Source organism: Nomascus leucogenys, chromosome 7b (assembly GCF_006542625.1).
Source record: "Nomascus leucogenys isolate Asia chromosome 7b, Asia_NLE_v1, whole genome shotgun sequence".
NCBI lineage: Eukaryota > Metazoa > Chordata > Mammalia > Primates > Hylobatidae > Nomascus > Nomascus leucogenys.
The window spans coordinates 78,937,691-78,958,506 of record NC_044387.1 but is presented as its reverse complement, the minus strand read 5'-3'; positions in this window follow the sequence as shown (position 1 = coordinate 78,958,506).

Below are 20,816 nucleotides of genomic sequence, written 5' to 3'. Positions count from 1 at the left end.
TCCTTACACTTGTCTGTGAGTTTTACTTTTTAAATGTCTCCTGAATCCATTTCCCATCACCCTTAATAATATCACTAGGCTAGGTTCTTTTCTATTGTATCCATAATTTTCATTGCTGAGTTATTTTTATTTTTATTTTTATTTTTATTTCGAGACGGAGTCTCGCTCTTTCGCCCAGGCTGGAGTGCAGTGGTGCGATCTTGGCTCACTGCAAGCTCCGCCTCCCAGGTTCACGCCATTCTCCTGCCTTAGCCTCCCGAGTGAGTTTTTTTTTTTTTTTTTTGAAAGACACATCTGATAACATCACCTCCTGCATAAGTTACTTTTGTAGCTCCCCATCACTTTCAGGATAAAATCCAAACTTCTGAACAGGCATTCAAAACTCTCATAATCTGGTCCCTGACTACTTGCTAGCTGAGTTTCCTATCACCCTTAACATTCCCCCTATATTCTGGCTTTCCCATGCCATCAGAGGTGTTTGAACCAGAGCGACTACATTTTGAATAGGAGTTGGGTAAAATAAGGCTGAAACCTACTGGGCTGCATTCTCAGATGGTTAAGGCATTCTAAGTCACAGGATGAGATAGGAAGCTGGCACAAGATACAGGTCATAAAGACCTTGCTGATAAAACAGGTTGTAGTAAAGAAGCCAGCTAAAACCCTCCAAAACCAAGATGGTGATGAGGGTGACTTTGTATGGTCTAAAAAGGGGAGGAACCTTCAGCTCTGGGGATTGCCCACCCCTTTCCTGGAAAACTTCTGAATAATCCGTCCCTTGTTTAGCATGTAATCAAGAAATAACCATAAAAATAGTCAATCAGCAGCCCTTGTGGCTGCTCTGCCTATGGAGTTGTCACTCTTTTATTCCTTTACTTTCTTAATAAACTTGCTTTCACTTTATGGACTCGCCTCAAATTATTTCTTGCACAAGATCCTCTTGGGGTCTGGATTGGGACCTCTTTCTGGTCGCAATGCTACTTGCAATTCTTTGACTATGTCCTGTACTCCCAATGTCATTGGATAGTGCCTGGAACCTGGTAGGAGCAGCATAAAAATATTTGTTGATGAAATAATGTAAGTATCTTATCAAAAAATGCTTTCCCCCTTCTCCAGCTGGCTAATTCCCACTACACCTTCAAGACTTGGCTCAAGTTCATCTCTTCCAGGGTCTTTTTACACCACTTTGTTTCTTCTTCCTCACCCTCTGTGGTAGGTAGAAAATACTCCCCCTTATATGTCCACATCCGAATCCCAATCCCTGGAATCTTAGAATATGTGACATGGCAAAAAGAATTTAGCAGATGCAATTCAGGTAGAATGTCTTCGTCCTGGGAGATTATCCTGGATTATGTGAGTGGGCCCAGTCTAAAGAACGTAAAAAATGATGAGTTCATGTCCTTTGTAGGGACATGGATGAAACTGGAAAACATCATTCTCAGTAAACTATCGCAAGTTCTCACTCATAGGTGGGAATTGAACAATGAGAACTCATGGACACAGGAAGGGGAACATCACACTCCGGGGACTGTTGTGGGGTGGGGGAAGGGGGGAGGGACAGCATTAGGAGATATACCTAATGCTAAATGACGAGTTAATGGGTGCAGCAAAACAACATGGCACATGGATACATATGTAACAAACCTGCACATTGTGCACATGTACCCTAAAACCTAAAGTATAATAATAAAAAAAAAAAAAAATAAAAGTAAAGAAAAAAAAAAAAGAACTTTTGCTGACTATGGTCAGAAAGAGACGTGAAGATAGAAGCAGGGCAGAGAGATGCAAAGTTTCTATCTTTGAAGGTAAAGAAAGGAGCCACAAGACAAGGAATGCAGGAAGCCAGTGGAACTGAAAAGGAAATGGATTTCTTCCTAGAGCTTCCAGAAAGGAATGCAGCCTGGCAGATGCCTTGATTTTAGCCTAGTGACACCTGTGTGGGACTCCTCATCTACAGAAATGTAAGACGATACAGTTGTTTGAAGCCGCTAAGTCTGTGGTTATTTGTTACCAATAGAAAACTGGTACTCTGTTAAAATGCCTGCTGCTTCTCTGTGCTGACTTAACAGCGTGAGGTCACCTACTCTACTACAATAATAGAGCTGATGCACTTGTCTCCCTCACTATGCTATGTGAAAACTCAAAGGCATGTGTCAGGGTTGAACACAGTATTTTGGACAAAAATAGGTGAGTAGAAAATAAGTGGACCAAGTGCGGTGGCTCACACCTGTAATCCCAGCACTTTGGGAGGCTGAGGTGGGTGGATCAAGAAGTCAGGAGTTTGAGACGAGCCTGGCCAACATAGTGAAACCCCATCTCTACTAAAGATAGAAAAATTAGCTGGGCGTGGTGGTGCGTGCCTGTAATCCCATCTACTCGGGAGGCTGAGGCAGGAGAATTGCTTGAACCTGGGAGGCGGAGGTTGCAGTGAGCTGAGATTGCACTACTGCACTCCAGCCTGGGCAACGGAGTGAGACTCCATCTCAAAAAAAAAAAAAAAAAAAAAAAAAGAAAAGAAGTGAATTGATTATCATTATCATGACACTGATAAGGAAAAAGGGCTGATATAAAATTTTGGAATTGTATGTTACAAATACAAAGCAAAGATGTATACATGATCAGAGATCTAGCATTATATAAGGCAGAAAAATACATTTTTAAGAGCACCTATATCAGATGTATGAGGGTTACTAAAGAATACCTCATTCCTTAAAAATTACTGAAATATTTACCTCACTGACGAGTGCTTAAAATTCCTACATCTGAAATGCATCCCATTGGATTAATGAGTTTTTAAAAATGTAAAAATTCCCAAGATGATAATAATTTGGCAGCATTTGCACCTAAATTTACCAGATTACTTGAGGATAGCTGTTCCTATTGAATATTCAAAAAAACTCTCATGTTGGTGGACCATTTAATTATTTTGATTTGAAGTTTGGGAGGTGTTTTGGGAAAATAACTCTCAAATCATGTTTTTTCTCTGTTTTCACACCACAACAATCAACATAGAAGACTTCTGTGACCAAATGTGTGGGTTTTTTTCCCCCACACACCAAGCAGCAGACACCAGCTGGGTGTCCTCCCATTCAATTCTACCTAGAGATAGTGTCCAATCCCACAGGTTGGGGGCTCAGTCTCCAAGACTGCCCCTCAAACCCACAGATACCAGTCACAAGTCCAGGCCCCTGGAACTTCTGACAGATCAGCTTCAAGTTTGCGTTCCCGTGACCGACCCCCTCTTTGAGCTCAATTAATTTGCTGGAGAGGCTCACAGAACTCAGAGAAACACTTATTTATGTATTTATTTTTATAAAGAATACTACAAAGGATACATATGAAGAGCTGTGCGGGGGTTAAGGGTGTGGTGCCTCCTCGACCTCCCTGGGCGTGCCACCCTTCAAGAAGCCCCATGTGTTCTGTTACCCAGAAGCTCTCCAAACCCAGTCCTCTTGGGTTTTGATGGAAGCTGCAGGATGCCAGCATTCCTTCCCCCAGGGTATAGGGCAAGACCCTCTCTGGGAAGGGTGTTAAGACCAACCATCAGAAAGGTGAGGAAGAGTAGAGCTCTGCCTTGGGGCAAGTGAGAAGTGGGCAGGAGAAGGTCACAGTTTCTGATTCAGTAAATCTGGGGTGGGCCTAAGAGTTTACATATCTAACAAGTTTGCAGGTGATGCTTATGCTGCTGTGAGGATCACTGCTCTAGGGCCAGGGTCAGCAAACATTTTCTGTAATGGTATCAGTCCATTTCGGCTGCTGTAACAGAATACCTTAGACTGGGTAATTTGTAAACAACAGCCTGTACTCCTAGCACTTTGGGAGGCCAAGGCAGGAGGATTGCTTGAGCCCAGGAGTTCAAGATAAGCCTGGGCAACATAATGATACCTTGTCTCCATAAAAGTAAAAAAATATTAGCCGGGTCTGGTGGCCCACACTCATAGTCCTAGCTACTTGAGAGGCTGAGGCAGGAGGATTGCATGAAGCCAGGAGTTTGAGAAAAGCCTGGGTAACATGATGAGACCTTGTCTGCACAGAAGTGGGAAAAAAAAAAAAAAAAAAACGCCAGGCATGGTGATGCACACTTTCATAGTCCCAGCTACTCCGGAGGTTGAACCAAGAAGATTGCTTGAACCCAGGAGTTTGAGTCTGCAGTGAGCTATGGTCACATCACCTTGCTGGGTGACAGAGCAAGATTCTGTCTCTAAAACTAAATAAGTAAAATTTAAAAACCTAGACAAAAGAAATTTATTGCCAACAGTTCTGAAGCTTGGGAAATGCAAGATTATGGCACCAGGGGATTTGGTGTCTGGTGAGAGCTCGTTCCTCATAGATGGCGCCTTCTATGTGTTCTCACATGGTGAAAGGTACAAACAAGCTCTCTCAGGCCTCCTTTTATTTGTCTGAGCTCCACCCTCATGACCTAATCACCACTCAGATGCCTCACCTCCCTACACCACTGCACTGTGGATTTAGTCTCAACATATACATTTTTTGGGGGACACAAACATTCAGACTTTAGCAAATGGCAAGACAGTAAATACTTTTGGCTTTGTGGTTCAGATGGTCTCTGTTGCAACTCCTCAAATCTGCCATTGTAGCAGGGAAAGCAGCCACAGACAAGACATAAACAAATGGGTCCCCAGGTGTGGGGCTAGATTTGGCTTACAGGCTATGCTTTGATAGCCCCTGCTCTAGAGGATGAGACTCAGGTATTTTCTAAGACAGTGGTTTTGACTTCTGACCATCGTCTGTACTATATGAAAACCACTGAATGAGATTTTAAATGATCTTGATTCCCAGACTAATTTAATCAGCATATCTGGGGACAGGGCCCTGATATTCGTGTTTTCAAAGCTCCAACATTTTTCTGGCATGCAGCCAGGTTTGGGAATTATGGTTTGAGATGTTGGCTGATACTTTGATTTCTGATTCTGGCTTATTCTTGACCAGATTCATTGGAATCTCTGCCCCTTGACTTGTTGAATCTGGTTCCTTTAGGGAATATTAACCAAACATAAACCACATTAGGTGGAGAGATTGTGAAAAGATATAGAAACTACACTAAGCATGTAAGACGTAAACTTTTAAAGTTAGCTAAATTGGTATATGACATGTAACTCTTCAACAAGTAAAGGTGGGGCAAGTCTTGGTGGTTTGGGGCCTGTCCAGCTGACCATATTATCTCAGGGTGGTCAGCTCTCCAAAGGCTGCTCTCACTTCTTCAACTATATCGAATACGTTAGAACTCGAGGAGACTAAAGTAGTTTTGAGAGAACCAAAAATGACTGGCATAATAAAGACACAGGAAACAGGATAGTTCAAACCATCATGAGTCCCTAGGTAAATCAGCCTGTTATCTCCTATATGGAGAAAAGAGACTGTGGATGTGTGCCCGTGTGAATATGCTCAAGCTCCTTGCAGTTTATAATGGTTTCTTTTGGGAGGCAAGATTGCCTGAATATGCTGACAATGTGAATTTTCTTTTCCTGCTTGCTTGTTGCCAGCAGTGACTTAGCTGAGGCTGGTTAGAGGAGTAGATGCTGCAAAGTCAGGATTTCCTTGTGAGATTCTGAAGGCTCCTGAGATTTAGTGAGCTCCCTCCTGAAAGCAGCATGTGTATATGTGTGGTGTAACACTAGTCCAGTGCTATTCAATAGAGCTTTCTATGACGATGGAAATTTACTATGCCCACACCGTTCAGTGCTGCAGCCACTGGCCACCTGTGACTAGTGAACACCTGAAATGTGGCTAGTGTGAGTGAAGAATTACACTGTAAGTTTAATTTTAAATAACCACATATGGCTAATGCCTACTATATTAGATAGTGTGGCTCTTGTCAATTGGAGAACAAATTCTTGGCATCTGACCTTCACACTCCTCCTACATAAGAGATAACCTTTCACATTTAACATAAGCATAGATGTGCTTGGGAGACAAATGCATTTATTTATTTACTTATTTTATTTTTCTTAAGTTCTGGGATACATGTGCAGAACATGCAGGTTTGTTACATAGGTATACATGTGCTGTGGTGGTTTGCTGCCCCTGTCAACCCATCATCTAGATTTTAAGCCTTGCATGCATTAGTTATTTGTTCTAATGCTCTCCCTCTCCTTGCTCCCACCCCCTGACAGGCCCTGGTGTGTGATGCTCCCCTCCCTGAGAACACAAATGCATTTATACCTGGGATGGAGAGGGAACATGCCCTTGGTGGTGGTGTCTATCTTTTTTAAGTGTCAATTGTGAAAAAATTAGGAATAATTATGGCCCCCTACTGTACAGAATATACAGTGTTGCATTATGATTAGGGAGGAAAGAGGTAACAAACACCATTCTGGGATGCACTAGTAACTTTTCTTGAGGGTAACTAGTTGTTGACATAATCTGACTTGTTAAATAGAATGGAAATCTGAAAGTGTGGGAAAACTATGTGTAAAGATGAAAGGACCACAGAGTAAATTTCAGTTTATTGAACCAAACAGTTCTCAAATGTCTGTAACTCCAGAACTCATATCTGTGTGTGCATGTGTAATATCTGCTGGCAACCACAGATCTAGTGTTCCATGGAGCACATGTTGGAAAAGCCTTTAAAATGGGTGGTTGCTGTTCCTTCTGCAAAGCGTATTCCCAATCACTCTACAAATCGGTCCTTCTGCTGCTTTCCTTTTTCTTTTTATTCCTTCCTATGTGGCCGATATTATGTGAAGAGCAACTTGGGGGCTCGTGGACAGATGTTGTGCCATAGGAATCAGAGACATTGCTGGTACCACTTACTTGTGCCTTCAGTACCTGTTTGAGCTATTTAATACATGCAATGTCCATTTGATGATGCAGGGCTGCCGGGCACACCCAGTTCTATGGCTCAGTGAGTCGTATAGCACTTGGTTCATGATGGATATTTCAAGTAACTTGGTATTTTAACAGAATTTGGTGTTCCAAATTGAAGGATTTCTAATGTTAATTTTTTCCTCTTAAAAAGTAAATGGAAAAGGAGCAAGTGATGTTTTTTAAATGCATACCAAAGATCCCTGCAGTCATTCTCTCTAGTTTGTAACCACTTTATTATTTTACAGCATATTCAACTAAACAGAGAAAAGTATTTCATAGCCAGCCTTTCTATGATTATCCACCATACCTTCCTTTTAATCTGTGCACTTGGTTTATCTTCATACGTACAGAGCAGTTTCTTTTTCACACTCGCTCAGCCAAGCAAGATAAGGGACTATAATTATACAGAAATGTATCCTTTTAAGAATCAAAATGTTCTCTGCATAATTTTTTTCAGAAAATCGATAACAACTACAAAGTAAGCCAAATTTACTTTTACTTTTGCCAAATTATTTATCAGAATCTCAAAGGTCATGCTATGCTAAGAAATGTGAAAATGAACTTAATTTCTTCTTAAAATATTTTGGCTAACCCCTAAAATAAACATATAAAAGTCCTTGAACCAAAGGAAATTTTACAAGTAAATTTTTTTGTTTAGTTAAAACTAAGATTATACATAGCAGAATATTCTCAGATTTTTATATTTTATATACTTACAGCTCATTATGCTTATTGCCAGAACTCCCATAACAGGTTAGCCGATTTGAATCTTGTTACTGGAGGCAGCACTTTTTATTTATTGACCACCAGTCTTGAACCTAGACACATTGTGTGATTTAGAATTTTTCTCAAAAATTAATCTAAATACATTGTGTCTGTCACATTCTAGGGCAATTTGCATCATGTAAATTGACAACCACATAACATATTAATGAAATATTTCTTTATGAAAAATGTGAAATAATATCTGTAGCATATAAAAAAAGATTAATTTCAAGGCTACTCTGTCAAGTGACTTGTAGACTGTGTTTACTGCTCCCACAGGGTACTGCCACATTAGCTGTTAACTAGAAATGTCCCCATCATTTATTAGTATTCTGGGCACTATGCTTTTGTTTATAGGAACTGGAACTTCTCTGAGGTACTGTGATGACTGCTTTGCTGTTATCTTACCATTCATGGTTAATATGATTTAAAATACTTTTAGATCACATAAGGCATCACATCTTATTTATGTGATGATAGTTCTTTAGTGCTGAAAACCAAGCTTTAAAATCAGTAACTTTGGAATAGAAGTTAGAGGTGATGAAATGCTGTGAACAATTTCCCATAACTGTTATGATATGCTATGCAGATTTTTGAGAACTCTGAAAAATGTCAGAGATAATATGGTAAAATTAAAATGAGACATTAAAGCAAAACAAATGCACATTTGTTATAAATTATTCATTCTAGGTAGACGTTTCCCACCATGCTCTCAACATTAAATTAAGCTTGAATTATCAAAGTTAGGCTTTAATTAGGCTTTTAAATTAAATTAAAATTAGGCTTGAATTATCAAAGTTTTGAAATATGCCAAGTCTTCAGCAACTTGGTCCTGGCATAAAATGCTATTGCCCCAAACCAAAATAATTTCATATTTTAATTTAAAAGTTAGAAAATTGCAGGTTTGGGGATAGAAAAGTGTGGAGGGAAAGAGGATGCTTAGAACAAACCAGTATCTAATATGCTTCTGTTTTCTTTCCCTTCACAACTATCCTGACTATTTGCTTTTCCAATTCTAACATTTTCTTTGGTTAAATAAAATTGACTTTGGGAATAGGGCAGGAGACAAGAAGAAGAGAGAGCCATTGAAGACAGGAAATAAGAAAACTACCAACAGAGAGTGCTTTTTGCATCAGAGAGATAGATACAGAATATTAAAATAATAAGATGGTTCTCTTTATACTCTTTCATCTTTTTGACTTTTGTAGTCTGAGACCTAACTATCCCACTAGCACACCTTCCACCGGGGAGGTCCCCATCTAGCAAGATGGTAAATGTCAAGCCCCCTAAATATGCTACTATTGACATATTTTCAAAGATGGTGTTTTCTTCCCACAGCATATTCTGGACCATATTCATTAGGGGCTAACACTGAGGTCCTGCCTGACTATTGTAGCTCTTGCAAGACACATGGGCCACTAAGAAATTTTGCAGATAAGTAATAAACATGGTGATTTTAATTCCGGGATTAATAATATGCCCTATGAATGATACAGAAGTGTTGAAATAAATTATGGATTATATGTTGGCTACCTTGGAGAGCTCAGTTGATTTAACTATGTATAGTAGCAGGGTTTCTTGGAAATTTTCTATAAATGTGTCTCAATTTGTATTAGTACATTGCTTAGTTCAAATTCCCCCAAAAGATGAGTCTTTGGGGAAACTCAAACTAATGAAGTGGGAAAATGGGAAAGGGAAGGAAGAAAAGCCAAAAACAAATTTTTGAGTGCATGTTAATGAATGGGTTATTGCTGTGTTCAATACTGTGAGTAAAACTTTGAGTTCCATGGAACACCCCGGACCTGTCCCCCAGGAGGACAGGAAGGTTGTGACATTTATCCACCAGTGTTCATGCCCTACTGTTCGAGGATTGCCCTGTGGTCTTAACTCTTGTACACTAGTACTTCCAAGTCCTAGAGGGTCAAGAAACAACCTTCAAGACTTTAGAAAAGAGACTGGCCTTTGAGGTGGGAAATTAGCTTGCTTTGTACTGTATACCTCAGCTCCAGGTGAACTGAGGTGGGCTGCGGGAATGGAGAAAGGCAGCAACATCATGTGCTACATGAATAACACTAATATTGACTGAACAAAAAATGTTAGAACCTTAATAAGTGGAGTTTGTTCACATACACATTACTAAAAATAGTCTCATCCATTTTCCCTGCATAGGTTTTTCTTTAGACTGACTGTTTCCTCTGCCAACTTTGCCTCAAGCATAGATAATGATTTCCCAAAGCATTTCTCAATATTTTCTAAGTGTGTTGGCCTTAGAATTCTTCTTCAGGACAAAAGTTTCCAAAATACATGTGATATCAAATCATAAAAATATAAAATAGCAACAGCTATTACTACAGTGACAATACAGTGAATTTGTAAAGTTCTTTAAAAGAAACAACAGGTGACAAAGTCAGTTTTATGAGGCTAGCAACTCCTTTAGACATGCATGTATTAAGCAAATCTAAGTCTTCCAGATTCAGATTAACCATTTGAATTTTGTTCTGTTTTTATTTTCCTTTCAATTGAAATGAGGATAAAAAGTACATTCTTGGTTATCTTCTCTGGTATAAGGAATAATCAATGCATATAGTTAAAAGTTTCTCTCACATTCATTCCATCTCCTTAGTGGGGCCCTAATACACGGCACCTAAATCTCTCTCTTTCCACGTTATTGTTTCTGAAGCTGTTATTTGGCCAAATTTTCTGTCTCTGTTTTCCCATTACTATTCATATATATATATATGACTGTGTGTGTATACATATGTGTGTGTGTGTATATATATAATATATATGTATCCATTATCTGATCATTGCCATAGTAAATCCTTAAACTGTTTATCATATCACCATCAAATTTAAGAAGATAAATATCATATCAAGGCTTAACTCCCTTGCCATGCTTATGTGATCTATGTGACTCACCTCACGGATTCAATATTAATTGCCACTGTTACCCAAGCTGTGTCTTACATAAAACTGTGATTATTCTCTTCTCATACCTTTCCCCAAACAGGAATATGCCTCCTTGTCTTTGTTCTCTTATATTCTGCTTCTGACATCTAAAGGAAGCAATTTCTTCTCCTAAGTTTCAGCTTATGTTCCATATTTTCATTGACACTTTCTGATAGCAGGCCACACAGATTTCTCTTCCTTTAATTCCCTTCTTGTTTATTGTGCATTGTGTACCCTCTATAAGAAGAATCTTATTCTTTTTCTATTTGCTAACGGTTGAAGCAAAAAATTTCAGAACGATGAGCTTCAAATTATGAGATGATAGTAACCACTGGCGGAGCTTTGTAAAAATGCAGATTTGAGAGTCCCCTCAGATAATTCTGATAATGGTGGTCATGGACTATGCTCTAAGATACACTGTTTTAGTTTTTCCTTCATGTAAAACTATAGTGTACTCATTTTTAAGACTAAATAAATTATTAAATTCCCTTTTCTTCCTCCCTTAATTGGTTGATTAGTTGACAAAGACCTATCTTAACCATTGCTGGGGAAATAACTAAGCCTTGACGCTGAGGTGCTTTTAGAATCTCGTAGACACTGATAAGGAGTAAAAATGATTTGCCATATAAATTTAGATGCCACTTTGGATTATAGAAAATGATGTCATTTTAGAGTTAACTATACCCACTGTCAAATACTTTAAACAGATTTGTGTTTCTCTCCTATAATATGTTATCACTGTCTCTAGATGACAGTAAAGATTTCCAGTTCGAGCTGGGAGTAAATTCTTTAAAGTGAGATGGTGCTCATCTTGTTGGCCCAAGATTCCATTTTATAAAAACAGCTCTTCAGTAAGATAGCTAAAACTAGTTGAAGGAAAACAATAAAATTTTATGGTAAAGTGTATTAGTTTGTTTCCACGCTGCTGATAAAGACATACCTGAGACTGGGCAATTTACAAAATAAAGAGGTTTAATGGACTTACAGTTCCGTGTGGCTGGGGATACCTCACAATCATGACAGAAGGCATGGAGGAGCAAGTCATGTCTTACATGGATGTCAGCAGGCAAAGGGAGAGGGCTCATGCAGGGAAACCCTCCTTGTTAAAACTATCAGATCTTGTGGGACTTATTCACTATCATGAGAACAGCATAGGAAAGATTTGCCCCTATGATTCAATTACCTCCCACTGGGTCCCTCCCACAACATGTGGTAATTCAAGATGAGATCTGGGTGGGGACACAGCCAAACCATATCATAAAGTCTTTAAAATTAAAAGAACAGAAAGATAAAATAAACTCTTTATAAAATTAAATTGATTTTCACTTAATAGGCTCAAAATAAAACTTGACTATTTGTTTAATGGCTTCTTTTTGTCTGTTTATTTCTGCTTTATATTGTGAAACCTTTGTTAAAAGGTACTACAGCATATAAAACTACATATTTTAGATGATCTGTTCTTCAGGTCTATCTCTGCAGCTTAATCCTAACGTTAACCCTTTTTGTCAGCAAGTCATGAGAGGCATAAAACCACCCTGTAGTTTTTTTTCTTTTATCGGGTTTCCAATTTGGAATTCAAAGCTTAAAGTTTTTATACTAAATTAAAACATATTTGATATACATTTTTTCCAACTTCCTCTGTCCTCTGCTAGTAAAAAGTAGTACCATAGGTCATGACTTATGCTTTGTGACATGAATCAGATAATCCTATAATAAGCAATTATTGGATTATTTATAAAGTAGGAACTATGTGGGATAAAGAAAAAGGAGTGGGTGAGAAAGTGAATAGTTGATCAGAATGCAAAAAGGGAGAATTAACAATGAGATTATTTAAAGAAATACTGATTCTATACCTGCTCCTCCAGAGAAACAAGATCGTAAATGGAACGAGATCAAAAGGGAATAAAAAACATAAACCTATTTAGCAGTGATACCAAAGGTAAAAAAAAATTGATTTGAGAATTTTCCAAGATTGTCTAAGGAAATCTTATCTAATTAGTACAAAGTCATGTAAAAGCGTAAATGGTATTATTGTTAATGTGTATTAGTAATTGGAATAATTTTATCAGAGTGCTGTACATTGTATGCTTTTATTAAAAGTTGAAGATAGGGTTAGATTTGTTTTATGATAGGTTTATATTGGTTCAATTCACCAAAAAATAAGATTACTCTTGCATTCTAGGCACTGCATTGGCACTGAAAATATAAAACATTGCTGAGGAAAATTAAGGAAAACCTTTATAATTGAAGAGATATACCAAGTTCATGGATCAGAAACTTAATACTGTTAATACGTAATTTCTCCCCACAAGTGACCTAGAAATTCAAGGCAATTTCACTCAGAATCCAAGCAGGCATTTTTGTAGATATTGACAATCTGATTCTAAAATTTACATTGAAATGCAAAAGACCTATAATGGCTCAAACATGCTGGAAAAAATAAACGTTGGAAGACATACATGATCTGACTTTAAGACTTGTCATAAATTTGTAGTAACCAAGACACTGTAGTAATAGTGTAGAAATAGCTACATTAATGAAACCTAGAGTTCAGAAATAGGTTCACACATAAATAGTTAAGTTTTGACAAAGATGCCAAGGCAGTTTCAGAGGAGAAAAAATAGTCTTTTCAACAAACGGTGCCAGAATAATTGAATATTTGTGTGCAAATGAATAAACTTTGATCCATACCTGGCACAATATACAAAAATTAAAATGGATCATAAACCTAAGTATAAAACCTAAATCTGTAAAATTTTAAGGAAGAAATTTTGTGATCCTGGATTTCTTAGATATGACATCAAAAATGGTGACCAAATATTTCTTAGATACAACACCAAAAGCATCACCTATAAACAAATAAATTAGACTTAATCAAAACAAATAACTTCTGATCTTCAAAAGATACTCTTGATAGAATGAAGAGTAGGCCAAAGACTGCAAAAATATTTGCAAAACACATATCTGATAAAATACTTCTACTCAGAATATATAAAAAGTATTCTGGCTTGGCACGGTTGCTCACACCTGTAATCCCAGCACTTTGGGAGGCTGAGGCAGATGGAACACCTGAGGTTAGGAGTTGGAGACCAGCCTGACCAACATGGTGAAACTCTGTCTCTACTAAAAATACAAAATTAGCCAAGCGTGGTGGTGCATGCCTCTAAATCCCAGCTACTCAGGAGGCTGAGGCAGGAGAATTGCTTGAACCCGGGATGGGGAGGTTGCAGTGAGCTGAGATCGTGCATTGCACTCCAGCCTGGGCAACAAGTGTGAAACTCTGTCTCAAAGAAAAAAAAAGTGTACCATGCTTGAAAATAAGAAAATAAGCACTCCAATAAAAATAGGCAAAGGATTTAATAGACACTTCATCAAAGATTTATGGATGACAAGTAAGCATATGAAAAAATGTTCAACATCATGTAAATTAAAACCACCTTAAGATAACCCGTCTACCAGAATTGCTATAATAAAGAAAGCTGGTATTGTGTGTTGGTGAGGATGTGGAACAACCAAACTCCTGGTGGGAATGGAAAATGGTACAACTGTGTAGGAGAACAGTTTGGCAGTTCCTTACAAGTTAACATACACCTCCTTAAACCCAGCCTTTCCATTCCTAGGTATTTACCCAAGAGTAATGAACAATATCATAGCAGCTTATTTATAATAGCCCAAAACTAAATATTCATCAACAGGTGAATGAATAAACAAATTGAGGTGTGTCCATACAATAGAATAATACTCAGCAATAGAAAGGAAAGAACTACTGGTACATGCAACAAATGGATGAATCTCAAGATCATTATTCTAAGTGAAAAAACTCAAACAAAATACATATGGTATGATTCTACTGATATAAAATTCTAGTAAGTGTAAACTAATCTATCCCAGAAAAGCAGATCATTGGTTGCCTGAGGATAAAGGAGAGACCAGTGGGATGGAACAAGAGGGAGGGATTACCACTTGGGCACCAGAAAACTTTGGGGAGTGATGGATATATTATTTATGTTAATTGTGGAGATGGCTTCTCAGGTGTATACATATGTTAAAACATATCCAACTGTGCAGATTAAATAACCTAATAAAGCCGTTTTAAAGCAAAGAAAGAATAGAATTTTCTCTGATGTAAATAAATATATTGTTTCCTAAATAATAAGCGAGTAAATTACAGTTATATATTTTATGGAATAAAAGTCTGTTAAAGGAAACTTCCCCCACTTTTCGTGTAAATGTTAGATTGTCACCAAATTTTATTTCTAATTACAAAAAATATTTAGTCCCAGTTTTTTGGTTTTTTTTTTTTTTTTTTTTTGAGACGGGGTCTCGCTCTTTCGCCCAGCCCGGAGTGCAGTGGCGCAATCTCTGCTCACTGCAAGCTCCGCCTCCCGGGTTCACGCCATTCTCCTGCCTCAGCCCCCCAAGTAGCTGGGACTACAGGCGCCCGCCACCACATCTGGCTAATTTTTTGTATTTTTAGTAGAGACGGGGTTTCATCGCGTTAACCAGGATGGTCTCGATCTCCTGACCTCGTGATCCGCCCGCCTCGGCCTCCCAAAGTGCTGGGATTACAGGCGTGAGCCACTGCGCCCGACCAGTCCCAGTTTTAAAATACTTTATATAGATACACGTTATTTACAAAGAAAAGACTCTTCCCTTTGCATTTTGGAGCATAACAAGTGATTTGTGAGGGGAAAAGGAGTCTGGGTAGGGCTTTTCTTTTCTGAGTGTTCAATAAAACTGGCCAAATCTGATAGAAAAGATTCAAAGGTGTTCTATTATGAAAACCAGAATCTAGACAATATGTAGCTATGACAGTTTTTGAGTTTCTCTTCTAACTTAAGAAATATACAGACTGTTTACTGGGAATACTCTGAAAGATTTTGTCTCATAAAAGCCCCCTGTCACAGGAGTCTGGTCAAGTCCTAATCCAATTCTGGCTCAGGGAGAGAAAGAGAAAGAGACAGAGAGGCTTTCACAAAGATTTTATATGCTTTAAAATTTAAAATGTCCCTTTCCATAACAACATCCAAATATAAATATCAGGGGGTAGAACTAGGGTTGGGTAAATACTTCTGAGAAGAGAACAGCAAAGCTAAAGTCATCGTGTCACAATCAGCTTTCTGTAACATCTCAATTGTGTAGACCCCGTGTTATCCAATAGTCACAGAATGGAACAAAAAATTTTACAGACAAAAGAGGCATGGGCTGTCAGCAAGGATACTCTAAAACAACTATCTTGAAAATGTGGAAAAAAGAGGGAATCTAATGCAAATATGTTTGGCATTCTAGCCAAGGCGGCAGGGAGGAACAAGCCAGTCCATGTCTTAAACTTATGATTCATATCAGGATTCCTAAAAAAATATAAATATATTATCACTCAATAGAACTAGTCAGTGGTGGAGATAAGCTAGTTTATCTGCTATATTATACTTACGTGAAATATTTTCCTCATTTTTAATGTTCTATGCCATACCATTTGATTGGCAGATGGCTGTTTTCATATAGCATGGGTGATAAGAGCTCTCCCTTAGCTCTCTGACAAATAATTATCTAGGATGAGGTGCATGAGAGAATCTGTACTGAATACTAGAGACTAAGCAAAGGGAAAAGATGTAGGAAAGAGAGAGAAAATAACATTCAGATAATGACTCTAATGGCATTGGTGTATGTAATGGATGGTTAAGCAGGTACTTAAAGCATTTTGCAAAAAAAAAGTCCCCAAAAGAATAATATGGTAATTAGAAAGAAACTATAAACATCTCCATACATGTATGTTTTGTTTGGTTTTAAAATTTCTCTATATATTTGCTTCATGTCACTTTTATTTTTAACTGCATGTTGTATGAAATAATAATCTTTCAACTGTTTATGTTCTTTAATGTTCTTAATCTGCTAGTTAGAAGCTTGCACTTCAGGAGCTAATAAAAGAGGGGGAAAATGCTGAGAAGGGTATAAAAGAATTAGCTTGGCCGGGCGCGGTGGCTCACGCCTGTAATCCCCCAACTTTGGGAGGCCGAGGCGGGCAGATCACGAGGTCAGGACATCGATACCATCCTGGCCAACATGGTGAAACCCCATCTCTACTAAAATACAAAAATTAGCTGGGTGTGGTGGTGCATACCTGTAATCCCAGCTACTCAGGAGACTAAAGCACGAGAATCGCTTGAACCCAGGAGGCGGAGGTTGCAGTGAGCTGAAATTGTGCCACTACACTCCAGTCTACCAACAGAGGGAGACTCCGTCTCAAAAAAAAAAGAGTGGTGATGGGGGAAATTGAACCTTAAGCAATAAAGTTGTCTTAAAGGGGCAATAGAAAGGGGGAAAAGACAAAAAGTATATGGTTAATAGAACCTAAAGCAGTAGTTAGTGTTGGGACTTAGTAGAAGTCACTGGGAATTCTTGGCTCTTTAGTAGTTGATGACCTCAATATTTCCACTCCCATTCAAATCTTATGCTTGATTTTAATTTAATTTAACTGAACTTTATTTTCTTTTTACCAGATAATATTTTTCTTTAAAGGGGCAAATATGCACAATGAGCACAAAGGGAATACAATACAGTAAAAAGTCAGACTTCTTTATCCTTAGACCTATATTCCCTGCTGCTCAGGCAAACACTGGAAGCTCTTTCTTTGTGTAGCCTGAGAACTTTTACCTTATTATGTTTGACTCTAAGTATGTTGGCTGTAAGCAGATTTCCTTCTGATTGTTCCTATAAAGAATATAAATTAAATCACTTTTGTCATGATGACCCCATGACATGTATACACACTTTATTTTTGTTTCATAACAGGTGATGGAGACAATAAAAATTAAGTTAGGCAAAATGTTTTGGGTTGAATAACAGTTCATTTTTATGTGGACTATATCTGGCCATAAATGTAAGCATTCTAGAATGAAAGCTGTTTTTTTTTTCTTTGAAGCAAATTGAGAAAAAAATTTTTTTAAGATCCTTGTCCAACACTGCATTTTTGGAGTTATCTTTTTGTTAGTTGTCCATATGCAAAGCAAAGTCAGTTTGTGTGTGCCACATGTACTTTTTATAGAACCCTCGGTGTTATGACACTTTAATGGCAAATCATGAACTTCTTGAGAATTAAAACCTGAAAGATTTGTAAATCCGTTGAAAGTTTTATGCTCAATTAAATTAAACAATTTGTGAGTATCTGGGCCCAGTCCCTGAACTCCTTCTTCAGCTTCTAATATTATCCATAACATGATGACTCCCAAATTTACACCTTATTCTCAAACTTTCCAGAATCTTTTACATCTAACTATATAACATCTCTAGTTAGATGTCTAATGAGCATTTTACAACAAATGTGCAAAAATGACTCTTGATCCCCCATCCCCTCAAATTCTCCTTTCAATTTTCCCCATTTCAATTTGTGGCAACTTATTTAACTGGATACTTACACCACAAGACATAGACTCAACCTTGACTCCTTTTTCTTTTTCCTCATATCAAAAAGTCAACCCAAAAACAAACCCAACCTTCAAAACTGATTCCAAATCTGACCACTTCTCACCATTTGCAGTGCAGCATTCTAGTTGTCATCCCTGTCTTTCATTTGCATTATTGCAACAGCTTAACTGGTTTTCCTGCTTCAACCCTTGATCTCACAGACTGCTCTTCACACAGCAGCTCCTGTTGTGCCCCCTGCCTAGAACTTCTAAGACCTCCCATTCATTTCAGGTAGCTTATAAAGAACAATCAGGTTTGGCTTCCCACACGCTTTATAGCCTTGTTTCTTCATCTTTTTGCTTTTTCACACTGGCCTCCTTGCTGTTTTTTGAACGTGCTAAGCACGTTTCTGCTAAGGACTGTTGCACTTGTTTCCTCTGCCTAGAATGTTTTCCTGCAGATACCTACATAGATTGCTGCCTCATTTCTTTGAAATATCTGCTCAAATATCACTTTTTCATGGAACCTGCCCTGAGCACTCTATATAAAATGTCAATGTCTCCTCACTGTCCTTCTCTATCTTCCACCTGCTACTTGATTTTCAACAGAGCACTACCACCTGGCATGATTTTTAAATCTATTTGTCTTCTGCCTCTTCCTATTAGAATGTAAGGTACCTGAGACCAAAGCAGGGTTTTTGGATCATGCATCTTTCTGTATAAATGTCTGGAAGCATAAATCACCCACTTTGCTTGACTAGAAGCAGTGGTCTTGGGTTCAGCTAGCCAGTTATACTCATGGACTTAACTGGATTTGTGGCATCAGACTCATGCAGCTTTACAGTACATAGGTAGGAGATGATGGAAGGACAGCATCAGGTTTGTCATCAGCAGGAGTCCAGACAGCAGTCCAGGATTGTCTTCTCTAGCCCTCCAAGTAATAGCCCATGTTTAAAGAAGGAGATCACATTGGTGGGTGAAGATACCACCCTTACCTGGAAGGTCCATTGCCCCATAATATGGTATTTATTCCCTGGTGGTGTCTACTAGCAATCCACATGACACATACACCCATTATAAGATCAGTATCCTCAGGGAAGCCCCAAAGCTATGGCTTCCCACCAGGTCTTTAAGGTTCACTCTCTGTCCTCCCAGTACTGATATTGTTTCCAGTCAGGCATCATTTTTTTGCCAGAAGTAGTGTTGACTAGTAACAAAGTCAGCATTTCACATTTCCAGGGAAACAATGTTAGAAGGTTAACTCAAGGTCATTTTCTGATGGAAAGAGAGAAAGGGTTTTGAAAACTTTTTTATTGTACTGCAATACATAGTATGTACCAAACACACATTTGCTGCATGAATGAATGAATGGCTGAATGAATGAATGAGCATGATACCAGAGGGGGAGCCTTCAAGGCATGGTTAAGAAAATTAAAAGTCAAACTATAGCATGGGAAAAAATATTTGCAAATTATATATCTCTTAAAGGGCCTTGTTTAGAAGATATAAACAACTTACACAGCTCATTAATAAGCCAAAAAAATTTTAAAAATGGGTAAGAGATTTGAAAAGAGATTTTATCAAAGCACATATACAAATGGCAAAAAAAAAAACACATTAAAAGATGGTCAGTATCATTAGCTATTAGGAATATGCAAATTTATTTTATATATTTTACTTTTTTTCCAGCTTTTAGATTCAAGGGGTACACGTGCAAGTTTGTTACATGGGTAAATTGTATGTTGAGGAGATTTAGTGTACAGATAATGAAATTCAAATTTAAACCACAATGAGATGCTTCCACATACCCACTAAAGTGGCAAAAATTAAATAGCTGGAAACTCTAAGTTTTAGCAAGTACATGAGAAAATGGAAACTCTCATACCTTGCTGGTGGGAATGCAAAATAGTACAGCTACTTTACAACATATTTTGGCAGTTTCTTATAAACTACATTTACTATATGACCAAAAAGCCCACTCCCGCGTACTTACTTAAGTAACATGTGCATACAAACACTTGTATGCAAATAGTCATAGCAACTTTATTCGTAATTTTTATATTAGCTCCAAATTGGAAACTAGCCATGTCTACCCAGTGGTGAATGGATAAACAAATGCAGTAAATCCATGTAAATGGAATACTACTCAGCAATGAAAAAGGACAAAACTATTGATACATCCAATAAACTACATGATCTCAAAACGTTATGCTAAGTAAAAGATGCCAGACAAATACACTATGTATTCTATGATTTCATTTATATGGCATTTTGGAAAAGGCACTACTGTAGTGACAGAAAGCATATCAGTGGTTACCAGGGTTTGGGTGGTTGCATGGTTTGAATATTAAGGGTCTTAAGGGAACTTCTTGTGGTGATGGAAATTCATTGTATGTACCACTATAAAGCAGACATTAACAATTCATGGTAAGATAATAATGAGCATGTTCCCATAAGTAGGCCATGATTTGTTTTGCAAATAATAATATAAAGTAAAATAGGCTGGGTGCGGTGGCTCACGCCTGTAATCCCAGCACTTTGGGAGGCTGAGGCGGGTGGATCATGAGGTCAGGAGATTGAGACCATCCTGGCTAACACAGTGAAACCCCGTCTCTACTAAAAAAAAAAATACAAAAATTAGCCGGGCACGGTGGCGGGTGCCTGTAGTCCCAGCTAGTCGGAGAGGCTGAGGCAGGAGAATGGCATGAACCCAGGAGGTGGAGCTTGCAGTGAGCCGAGATCGTGCCACTGCACTCCAGCCTGGGGACAGAGTGAGACTCCATCTCAAAAAATAAATAAATAAAAATAAAAAAATTAAAATATAATTAGTTTTATATAAATATGGAAACAATAGTATAGGAATAGAGGCTGTTC